Raw genomic sequence first — 12,165 nt, 5'->3', positions numbered from 1 at the left:
GTTGGTGTATTTGATGGGTACAGCGGCTAGTGAAGTTGGTGTATTTGATGGGTACATCTGCTAGTAGAGTTGATGTATTTGATGGGTTCATCGGCTAGTGGAGTTGGTGTATTTGATGGGTACAGCGGCTAGTGGAGTTGGTGTATTTGATGGGTACAGCGGCTAGTAGAGTTGCTGTATTTGATGGGTACATCGGCTAGTAGAGTTGGTGTATTTGATGGGTACAGCGGCTAGTAGAGTTGGTGTATTTGATGGGTACAGCGGCTAGTGGAGTTGGTGTATTTGATGGGTACAGCGGCTAGTGGAGTTGGTGTATTTGATGGGTACAGCGGCTAGTGGAGTTGGTGTATTTGATGGGTACAGCGGCTAGTGGAGTTGGTGTATTTAATGGGTACAGCGGCTAGTAGAGTTGCTGTATTTGATGGGTACAGCGGCTAGTGGAGTTGCTGTATTTGATGGGTACAGCGGCTAGTGGAGTTGGTGTATTTGATGGGTACAGCGGCTAGTGGAGTTGGTGTATTTGATGGGTACAGCGGCTAGTGGAGTTGGTGTATTTGATGGGTACAGCGGCTAGTAGAGTTGCTGTATTTGATGGGTACATCGGCTAGTAGAGTTGGTGTATTTGATGGGTACAGCGGCTAGTGGAGTTGGTGTATTTGATGGGTACAGCGGCTAGTGGAGTTGGTGTATTTGATGGGTACAGCGGCTAGTGGAGTTGGTGTATTTGATGGGTACAGCGGCTAGTGGAGTTGGTGTATTTGATGGGTACATCGGCTAGTGGAGTTGGTGTATTTGATGGGTACAGCGGCTAGTAGAGTTGGTGTATTTGATGGGTACAGCGGCTAGTAGAGTTGCTGTATTTGATGGGTACATCGGCTAGTAGAGTTGGTGTATTTGATGGATACATCGGCTAGTGGAGTTGGTGTATTTGATGGGTACATCGGCTAGTGGAGTTGGTGTATTTGATGGGTACAGCGGCTAGTGGAGTTGGTGTATTTGATGGGTACAGCGGCTAGTGGAGTTAATGTATTTGATGGGTACAGCAGCTAGTGGAGTTGGTGTATTTGATGGGTACAGCGGCTAGTGGAGTTAATGTATTTGATGGGTACAGCGGCTAGTAGAGTTGGTGTATTTGATGGGTACAGCGGCTAGTAGAGTTGCTGTATTTGATGGGTACATCGGCTAGTAGAGTTGGTGTATTTGATGGATACAGCGGCTAGTGGAGTTGGTGTATTTGATGGGTTGATGACATGCAGCAGAAAGACGTTCTCGTGGACGCGCATGTGCAGTACACCCGGTTGGAGAATTTGATAAGTTGGAACTTTCGACAGAACACCGTCGACTGAAGTTGCATGCAACAAGGTACATGAGGCTGCAGATGGACACTGATGAGACAGGTGGGCACAGTGAGGCTGCAGATGGGCGCTGATGAGACAGGTGGGCACAGTGAGGCTGCAGATGGACACTGATGAGACAGGTGGGCACAGTGAGGCTGCAGATGGGCGCTGATGAGACAGGTGGGTAAAGTGAGGCTGCAGATGGGCACAGTGAGGCTGCAAATGAGCACAGTCTATATTTTGGGTTTACATCCACTTTAAGTACCCTTCTTAGCAGAGAGCTTTTAGAGAAAATGTTTAAGCGACAGAGCTCCCTTAAGTAATTATTAAATATTTTGTTAAATACAGTTGACATGAATTAGATTAGGACAGGGAGGAAAAATAACATGAGCCAATCAGATTGTTGCCCTGCACAGTGCTAATTCTGGAAAATTTCTAAAAAAGAAGAGACTAAACAGGATGATGACCTTATCAGTATTGTCACACTCCCTTGTCATCCAATCTACAGGCTGGGAGGGTTACATAATTATGACATAACTTAACCACTTTAGCCCCGGACCATTTGGCTGGCAAATGGCCGGGCCACTTTTTTCGATTTCGGCACTGCGTCGCTTTAACTGACAATTGCGCGGTCGTGCAACCTGGCTCCCAAACAAAATTTACGTCCTTTTTGTTCCACAAATAGAGCTTTCTGGTATTTGATCACCCCTGCGGTTTTTATTTTTTGCGCTATAAACAAAAATAGAGCGACAATTTTGAAAAAAAGCAATATTTTTAACTTTTTGCTATAATAAATATCCCCAATTTTTTTTTAAAAAAGCACATTTTTTTGTCAGTTTAGGCCGATATGTATTCTTCTACATATTTTTGGTGAAAATTAATCGCAATAAGCGTATATTGATTGGTTTGCGCAAAAGTTTTAGCATCTACAAAATAGGGGTAGTTTTATGGCATTTTTATTATAATTTTTGTTTACATGTTATGTTATGTTGTTATGGCGGCGATCTGCGATTTTTATCGCGACTGCGACATTATGGCGGACACATCAGATACTTTTGACGCTATTTTGGGACCATTCACATTTATACAGCGATCAGTGTTATAAAAATGCACTGATTACAAGTGTAAATGTGACTGGCAGGTAAGGGGTTAACCAGTAGGGGGCACTGAAAGGGTTAAGTGTGTCCTAGGGAGTGATTCTCGCTGTTAGGGGGCGTGACTTACTGTGACCTGTCACTGATCGCTACTTCCGATGAGAGGGAGCAGACGATCAGTGCTGTGTCACTAGGAAGAATAGGGAGATGTCTTGTTTACAAAGACATCCCCCCGTTCTGCTGTTCCATGACCCGATTGAGGGACACCGGCAGACACCGAGTCCGCGGGTCCTGCTCACGGTCACGGAGACCACGGCGGGCACGCGGGCGCCCGCTAGGGGGCAGGTCCAAAGCACCGTATATATATACGTTGCTTTGCCTGCCCGTGCCATTCTGCTGACGTAAATCTACGTGAGGCGGTCGGCAAGCAGTTAATTACAGTGGAGAAAGGCAAGGTCACTGACCTAGTTGTGCTGTCTGGCAGGGGTGCCTGGGTTGCTAGGTTGTCTTAACAGAAGTGCAGTATCTTTTGGCTGAGACAGCTCATCTACATGTATTCAGAATGGGTTTTTAGCTATGTGAGTAAAGTTATATCCTTTAACCACTTCCAGACCGCCGCATGTAGATATACGTCGGCAGAATGGCACGTACAGGCACATTGGCGTACCTGTACGTCCCTGCCTAGACGCGGGTCAGGGGTCCGATCGGGACCCCCCCCCCCCCCGCTACATGCGGCGGTCGGATTCCCGCGGGGAGCGATCCGGGATGACGGCGCGGCTATGCGTTTATAGCCGCTCCGTCGCGATCGCTCCCTGGAGCTGAAGAACGGGGAGAGCCGTGTGTAAACACAGCTTCCCCGTGCTTCACTGTGGTGGCTGCATCGATCGAGTGATCCCTTTTATAGGGAGACTCGATCGATGACGTCAGACCTACAGCCACACCCCCCTACAGTTGTAAACACACACTAGGTGAACCCTAACTCCTACAGCGCCCCCTGTGGTTAACTCCCAAACTGCAACTGTCATTTTCACAATAAAGAATGCAATTTAAATGCATTTTTTGCTGTGAAAATGACAATGGTCCCAAAAATGTGTCAAAATTGTCCGAAGTGTCCGCCATAATGTCGCAGTTACGAAAAAAATCACTTATCGCCGCCATTAGTAGTAAAAAATATATAATAATAAAACTATCCCCTATTTTGTAAACGCTATAAATTTTGCGCAAACCAATCGATAAACGCTTATTGCGTTTTTTTTTTTACCATAAATAGGTAGAAGAATATGTATCGGCCTAAACTGAGGAAAAAAAAAATGTTATATATGTTTTGGGGGGATATTTATTATAGCAAAAAGTAAAAAATATTGAATTTTTTCAAAATTGTCGCTCTATTTTTGTTTATAGCGCAAAAAAAAAAAAAACGCAAAGGTGATCAAATACCACCAAAAGAAAGCTCTATTTGTGGGGGAAAAAGGACGCCAATTTTGTTTGGGAGCCACGTCGCACGACCGCGCAATTGTCTGTTAAAGCGACGCAGTGCCGAATTGTAAAAACCCCTTGGGTCATTTAGCAGCATATTGGTCCGGTCCTTAAGTGGTTAACAAATGACACATCGTGTTTGATGCATAGGCTGCTCCTGAACATTTGTCTAAGTTTATTAGGAAAGGTTATTAGCGGCCAAGCTGAAGTACAACATAGTGACTAAAGCCTGTATCTCTGCTGTGCTTTACATGGGACGTCATAAATATATCCTAGAGTTAAAGACCCAAGGGGAATTGAGAAACAAGTTTAATAGTAAATCTGAACATGTTTAATCTGCTTATGTTTCTAATTATAAAAATGACACTGTGGAGAGAACATAGAAAGCAGGATCCATACCCTGACATAGAGAGGGGGATTGTACCAATGTTATCTAGCAGATTTGAAAGGTTTCCCGCCAATTTACATAAAACAGTGTTCTCCAGACTGTAGGCCACGGGGCCAAATGTGGCCCTTTCCTTGACTATGGCACGCAGATGCCAACAGCTTGACACAGATACTATCACCCTGCATACTTATTGAATAAACAAACTACACCCATTTTGGATTAAATTGGCCGAACCGGACATTTTATTAAACATGTATAGCTAGATTCAGGTAGGGCGCCGCAACTTTAAGGTAGCGTATCGTATTTACGCTACGCCGCCTTAAGTCAGAGAGGCAAGTACTGTATTCACAAAAGCACTTGCCTCCTAACTTACGGCGGCGTAGCGTAAATGGGGCCGGCGTAGGGTGACCACGTGTCCCGGATTGCCCGGGACAGTCCCGCATTTTGCAGGTCTGTCCCGGGCACCTTCATTCCAGGACAATACAGTGTCCCAGAATGAAACTGACACAGCCACCCCCCGGGCCAATCTGATGCCCCCAAAAAAGGCCGCCACATCACCGCTTACTCACTGACAGTACTTGTCCTGGCCAGGAATGCCTGGAGGAGCACAATCCCCACCCCCTGCTTGTGATTGGAGAAATCATAAACCCCGCCTTTTGTGTCCAATCACTGTGCTGTGATTCGCTACAGCACAAGCTGATTTTTGGGGAGGGAGGGTGTCCCTGAATGGTAGTTTGGAAATGTGGTCACCCTAGGCCGGCATAAGCGCCTCTAATTCAAATGAGGATGGGGGGGCTTGTTTTATGGAAATGATTGGTGACCCGACGTGATTGACGTTTTTTACGAACGGCACATGCGCCGTCCGTGTACATATCCCAGTGTGCATTGCTCCAAAGTACGCCGCAAGGACGTATTGGCTTCGACGTGAACGTAAGTTACGTCCAGCCCCATTCACGGACGACTTACGCAAACGTTGTAAAATTTCGACGGCCATACTTAACATTGACTACGCCTCCTAGGGGGCAGCTTTATCTTTACGCGGCGTATCTCTTACGGAAACGGCGTATCTTTACTGCGACGGGCGCACGTACGTTCGTGAATCGGCGTATCTAGTCATTTACATATTCTACGCTGAACTCAACGGAAGCGCCACCTAGCGGCCAGCCTAAAAATTACACTTTAAGATACGACGGCGTAGGAGACTTACGCTGCTCGTATCTTAGCCTAATTTAAGCTTATCTGGTTTCGGCTTGAAACATCCTTTGCTGGATAAATTGTATGATGACTTGGTTCACCCAGATAAACTGTTTTCTCCTCCTAGGCAGTTTTACCTCCTTTATCCTGTGGAGGAAGGTTTCACTAAGAAATGGGGGCTACCTGCTATTGGTGCAGCTATTTCTTGTGCAAACAAAAACCTGACTTGTCCTTTAGACAATGCGCAGGGTTTTAAGGATCCAACTGATAAAAAGCTGGAGTCCCTATTAAAAGCCTCCTCTTCCATGGCTGGGGCTGTAGTACAACCTGCAGTTGCAGCCATTGGTGTATGTCCGTAACTCTCTATGAATCTGGCTATTTAACTATAACATTATTACCATTCGTTTTTTTTATTTTGAAAAAAAAAAATTATTTGTTTCAGTTATATAATTTTGTAAATAAGAAAATGTTCTTCTTCACTGATGTGCGCTGATGAGGCTGCATTGATGGGCACTGGTAGGCTGCATTCATGGGCACTAAGGAGGCCGCATTGATTGGCACTGTTAATGCTGCACTGGTGGGCACTGATTGGCACTGATTGGCATGGATAAGGCAGCACTGATGGGCACTGATGAGGCTGCACTAATAAGGCAGCACTGATGGGCACTAATAGGTGGCACTAATATGTTGCAGTAATGGGCACTGATATGCTGCACTGATGGGGTTGCACTGATTATCAGTGTAAATGTTCCATTACTGGAAAGACGGTTATCGGCTTTACTTTCCTTAGACTGATAAGCTGAGGAAACTGATAAGCTGCACTGATGGGCAATGGTGATTCTGCACTAATAAGGCGGCACTGATGGGCACTGATAGGCGGCACTACTATGTTGCAGTAATGAGCACTGATATGCTGCACTGATGGACACTGATATGTTGCACTGATGGGGCTGCACTGATGATCAGTGCCCTGATTATCAGTGTAAATGCTCCTTCTAACTGGAAACTGGTTATCGGCTTTCCTTTCCTCAGACACTGACAGGAAAGGAAATGCAGATAACCAGTATTTGTTTACATGTGATCAGCTGTGATTGGACACAGCTGATCACATGGTAAAGAGCCCGCCTTCTTTCTGACTCTTTCCAGCAAGGGGCCTCCCCTGGGTCTCCTCTTCAGCACAGCTTCTTCCAGACCAGGTAGGACAGCTTCAGGACAACTTCAGCACACACGCTCTTTCTTCATCCTCATCCCGCACTCGGTAGAACACCGGGGGGGACTATTTACTCCTCAACAGGAAGCCTATAGGCATGTCTGTGGTGGAAGCGGTGCAGCCTTTTATTGCCCCCGAGCCCAGTCTGCCCCTACAGTAGAGGGAGAGAGGCAAATAGAGAGCAATGTCTTCTTCTCCATATTGTTGTAGCTCAGCACCTGTATACACACGCCCTAAAAAAAAGTTTTGACTTTAGTTATACTTAACCACTTTCCAACCACCTAACGTACATGTACTGCGGTCGGCTCTACTACACAAAATCACGTACCTGTACAATATTTCATTGAAATAGCCACTGGGTGGCACAGTTGTGCAATGACTGGATAGAGGGGGAGCCAATCAGCGGATCCGGCGGACCCGATGTCCACCGCCCACCTGCAATCATTCCCGAAAGAGCCAGAACGACGATCTGTAAACAAGGCAGATCTCCGTTCTGACAGGGAGAAGATAGAGATCTTGAGCTAGATTCAGGTAGCTTGGCGCTTCTTTTTGGCCGGGCGTAGCGCATCTCATATGCGCTACACCGGCATAAAACAGGGAGCCCAGACCAATATTCTCAAAGATCTGGCGCCGTACGTTGCGCCGGCGTAGTGTAAATAGGCCGGCGCAAGCCCACCTAATTCAAAAGGCAGGTAGGGGGCGTGCTCCATGTAAATTAGCCGTGACCCCATGTAAATGAATGGCCGTTCGTACTGCGCATGCATGCTCAGAATCACGTCGCAAATACTCCCTAAGAAACGTTGGCTCAATGCTTTCGACGTGAACTTACGACGTGAACCTATGCACACGCCTATTCACGTACCACTTACGTAAACGACGTTAAAATTTGACGGGCTGTTCCGACGTCATACTTTAACATTGGCTGCGCCTCATATAGCAGGGATAACTGTACGCCGGACGTAAACCTTACGTAAACGGCGTAGGGGGCGCAAGTACGTTGGTGAATCGGCGTATCTAGCTCATTTACATATTCTACGTGTAAATCTACGGAAGCGCCCCTAGCGGCCAGCGTAAATATGCACCCTAGATACAACGGCGTACTAAGACTTACGTCGATCGGATGAAGCAGGAATTCAGGCGTATCTAGTTCCCTGAATAGCACGCATAGATACGACGGCGTATCTTTCAACTTACGCGGCGTATCAATAGATACGCCGACGTAAAGGGTTTGTGAATCTAGCTCCTTGTGTTCCTGCTATACAGGAACATGGATCTCTGTCTTCACCTAATCAGAGCAACCCCCATACGGTAAGAACGCACCCCCTAAGGACACACATTTAACCCTTTAATCACCCCTGATGTTAACCACTTCCCTGCCAGTGTCATTAGTACAGTAAGGCCCCTTTCACACTGAGGAGTTTTTCAGGTGGTTTAGCACTAAAAATAGTGCTTAAAGCGGGGGTTCGCCCTAAAAAAATATATTTTTTTTCTACCATGCCATCCAGCATACTAGCGTGAGCTACAGTATGCCTTTATTTTATTTGTTTGCGCCGTACTCACAGTTTAATCCATTAGTTAAGTTTCAGACTCCCCGCGGGGAGTAGGCGTTCCTATGCAGAGGGGAACATGATTGACGGCCGGCTATGGCGCGTCACGCTTCCCGAAAATAGCCGAAATAGGACTTGGCTCTTCACGGTGCCTGCGCAGTCAGCTCCTAGTCTGTGCGCAGGCGCCGTATAGCGCCGTGAAGAGTCGAGTCCTACTCCAGCTATTTTCGGGAAGCGTGACGCGCCATAGCCGGCCGTCAATCATGTTCCCCTCTGCATAGGAACGCCTACTCCCCGCGGGGAGTCTGAAACTTAACTAAGGGATTAAACTGTGAGTATGGCGCAAAAAAATAAATAAAGGCATACTGTAGCTCACGCTAGTATGCTGGATTGCATGGTAGAAACGTGTTTTTTAGGGTGAACCTCCGCTTTAAATAGTGCGTGAAAAACTCCTGCCCTAAGGCGGTCTGTCACAATGTCGCAGTCCCGCTAAAAATCAACGATCGCTGCCATTACTAGTAAAAAAAATGGCATACAAATATACCATAGATTGTAGACGTGATACATTTTGCACAAACCAATCAATGTACGCTTATTGGATTTTTTTTTTACCAAAAATATGTAGCAGAATACATGTTCGCCTAAATTGGTGAAGAAATTAGATTTTTTTGCATTTTTTTTATTGGATATGTTTTATAGCAGAAAGTAAATATATATATATATATTTTTTTTAATTGTCACTCTTTTTTTGTTTATAGCCTAAAAAATGTTAACCGCACAGGTGATCAAATACGACCAAAAGAAAGCTCTATTTGTGGGAAAAAAAAGGACGCCAATTTTATGTACAGTGTCACATGACTGCAAAATTGTCAGTTTAAGTAACGCAGTGCCAGTAAAAAATTTGGCCTGGTCATTGAGGGTGTAAAACATTCCGGGGCTGATGTGGTTAAAAAAAACTTCTTAACCCTGCCCCATGAAATCAGTTCATTACCTCTTCACACTTTCTCCCCTCATTTTCATACCAGACTCATTACCATCTGAAGTATGGCAGCCACACATCAAGATATGTAGCCAGATTCAGAGAGACTTAAAATGCCGCATACACACCATCACTTTATGTGATGAAAAAAAACGACACTTTCTGTGAAGTAAAAAACGACGTTTTTGAAACTTCAATTTTCAAAGACGAAGTTGCCTACACACCATCGTTTTCTCACAATGTTCTTGCAAAGTGAGGTTACGTTCCACCACGTTTTACCATTGAAGCTTGCTTCTGGGCATGCGTGGATGAAAAAACGTCTTACAAAACGACGTTTTTTGCTACACACGGTCAATTTCTGTGAAGTAAAAACTGCACTTTTGAGAAACGACACATAAAATTGAAGCATGCTTCAATTTTTTTTTGTTGTTTTTTACAAGACATAAAACAACGTTTTCCCCCACACACAGTCAATTAAAGTGACGTTTTTAAAAACGTCATTTTTTTTCATCACATAAAGTGATGGTGTGTACGCGGCATTAGGCTGGCGTATCAGTAGATACGCCAGCCTAAGTCTGAATGTGCGCCCGCGCTAATTTAAACCACTCCTGACCTTAGGTGTTTTCAGATTTGGTGTTTGCAAGACTAAAAAAGTTTTTTTCTGCTAGAAAATTACTTAAAACCCCCAAACATATATATATTTTTTTTCTAACACCCTAGAGAATAAAATAGTGGTCATTCCAATACTTTTTGTCACACCGTATTTGCGCAGCGGTCTTACAAGCGCACTTTTTTGGGAAAAAAATTCACTTTTTTGAATTAAAAAATAAGACAACAATAAATTTGGCCCAATTTTTTTATATATTGTGAAAGATAATGTTACGCCGAGTAAAATGATACCCAACATGTCACGCTTAAAAATTGCGCCCGCTCGTGGCATGGCGTCAAACTTTTACCCTTAAAAATCTCGATAGGCGATGTTTAAAAAATTCTAGAGATTGCATTTTTTGAGTTACAGGGAAGGCCTAGGGCTAGAATTATTGCTCTCGCTCTAACGATCGCGGCGATACCTTACTTGTGTGATTTGAACACCGTTTTCATATGCGGGCGCTACTCGCGTATGCGTTCGCTTCTACACGCGAGCTCGTCGGGACGGGGCGCTTTAAAAAAAAAAATGTTTTGTTTTCTTATTTATTTTTATTTATTTTATTACTTTTTACACTGAAAAAAAAAAAAAAATTGACACTTTTTATTCCTATAATAAGGAATGTAAACATCCCTTGTAATAGAAAAAAGCATGACAGGTCCTCTTAAATATGAGATCTGGGGTCAAAAAGACCTCAGATCTTATATTTAGACTAAAATGCAAAAAAATAAAAAAAAATTGAAACTGTAATTTTTTCAAATGACAAAAAAAAAATTGTCTCTTTAAGAGGCTGGGCGGGACTGACGTTTTGACGTCACTTCCGCCCAGCAGAGCTATGGGGACGGGCGAAGGAGATTTTTTCCTTCTGTCTCGTCCCCAGTCACCAGCCGAACGGTTCCCGATCGCCTCCGCCGCTACCAACGGCTCCGGTAAGCGGCGGAGGGGCGCGGTGATGAGCGGCGGGAGGGGGGGCCCTCTCCCGCCACCGTTAACGGCGATCTTGTGGCGAATCCGCCGCGGAGACCGCCGTTATCGTTGTACCAGACGCGCACACTAAAGATCGATACCTCGGTTGTGGCAGCAGCTGCTGCCGTTACGAGATATCAATCTTTAAAAAGAGAACGCACATCGTCGTGGCGCAGGTCTGGAAGTGGTTAAGCGTATTCTGGTAACCAGACGCTTAAATTAGGCTCAGATACGAGCGGCGTACGTGTCTTACACCCTCGTATCCTAAAGTGTAATTTTTAGGCTGACCGCTAGGTGGCGCTTCCATTGCGGTCGGCGTAGAATATGTAAATCAGTAGATACGCCTATTCACGAACGTACGCCCGGCCGACGCAGTACAGATACACCGTTTACGTAACGCATTAGCGGCTTAAAGTTATTCCATCAAATAGATGGAATAGTTATGTTAAGTATGGCCGCCGTTCCCGCGTCAAAATTCGAAAATTTTACGTCGTTTGCGTAAGTCGTCCGGGAATAGGGATTTACGTTGTTTACGTCCACGTCGAAATCAATAGGTGATAGCTATGACTAAGCATTGAAGTTCGATGTGAAACGCGTCAGCTGTTTTGTTCCCACTGTATGCTGTTTTTTGTAGTGCATTTTCCTTTTTTTACCCAATATAGGGCACGTCTTTTTTAGACATTGGAGTGCGGCTGTCCATATATTTTCCTTCCTCTCTAAATCAATAGGCCCGTGCGGCGGACTTAGCCGCAATGCACACTGGGAAATGTAGGCGCACGGCGCATGCGCAGTTCCAAAATAAAAGTCAATCTCGTCGGGTCAAGCCTAATTAACATAAAACACGCCCCCTCAGCCTATTTTGAATTAGGCGCCCTTACGCCCGCCCGCTTTAGGCTACGCCGCCGTAACTTAGCAGGCAAGTACATTGTAAATCATGTACTTGCCTCGCTAACTTACGGCGGCGTAACCTAAATGCCACAAGCTACGCCGCCGCAAGTATGCGCTCGCCATCCTAAATCTAGCTAATGATCTCCCCTAAACGTTATTGCCCAAAGCATAATGGCACAAGCTCCTCCCACTGGCGCGTTTCGCGTAATCATAATTTCACAACCCTTTTAATTCATAGTCCAATCTAGCAGTGAAAATTGTGGCGTCAGTGATCCCAAGGGAGAAAATAAACTCTCATTTTTATACAGGGGAAAGCTGTTACAATGGGACCAAGTGTACCGCAAACATGGGGGAAGCAGTAAAGGAATTAGTAATGCTTCACAAAACACGGGATTGAAAAGCTAAATGTTTGCGGTTAAACACATTACAATGAAAAATAA

The sequence above is a fragment of the Rana temporaria genome, chromosome 5 (assembly GCF_905171775.1).
Source record: "Rana temporaria chromosome 5, aRanTem1.1, whole genome shotgun sequence".
NCBI lineage: Eukaryota > Metazoa > Chordata > Amphibia > Anura > Ranidae > Rana > Rana temporaria.
This window is presented reverse-complemented; position numbering follows the sequence as displayed.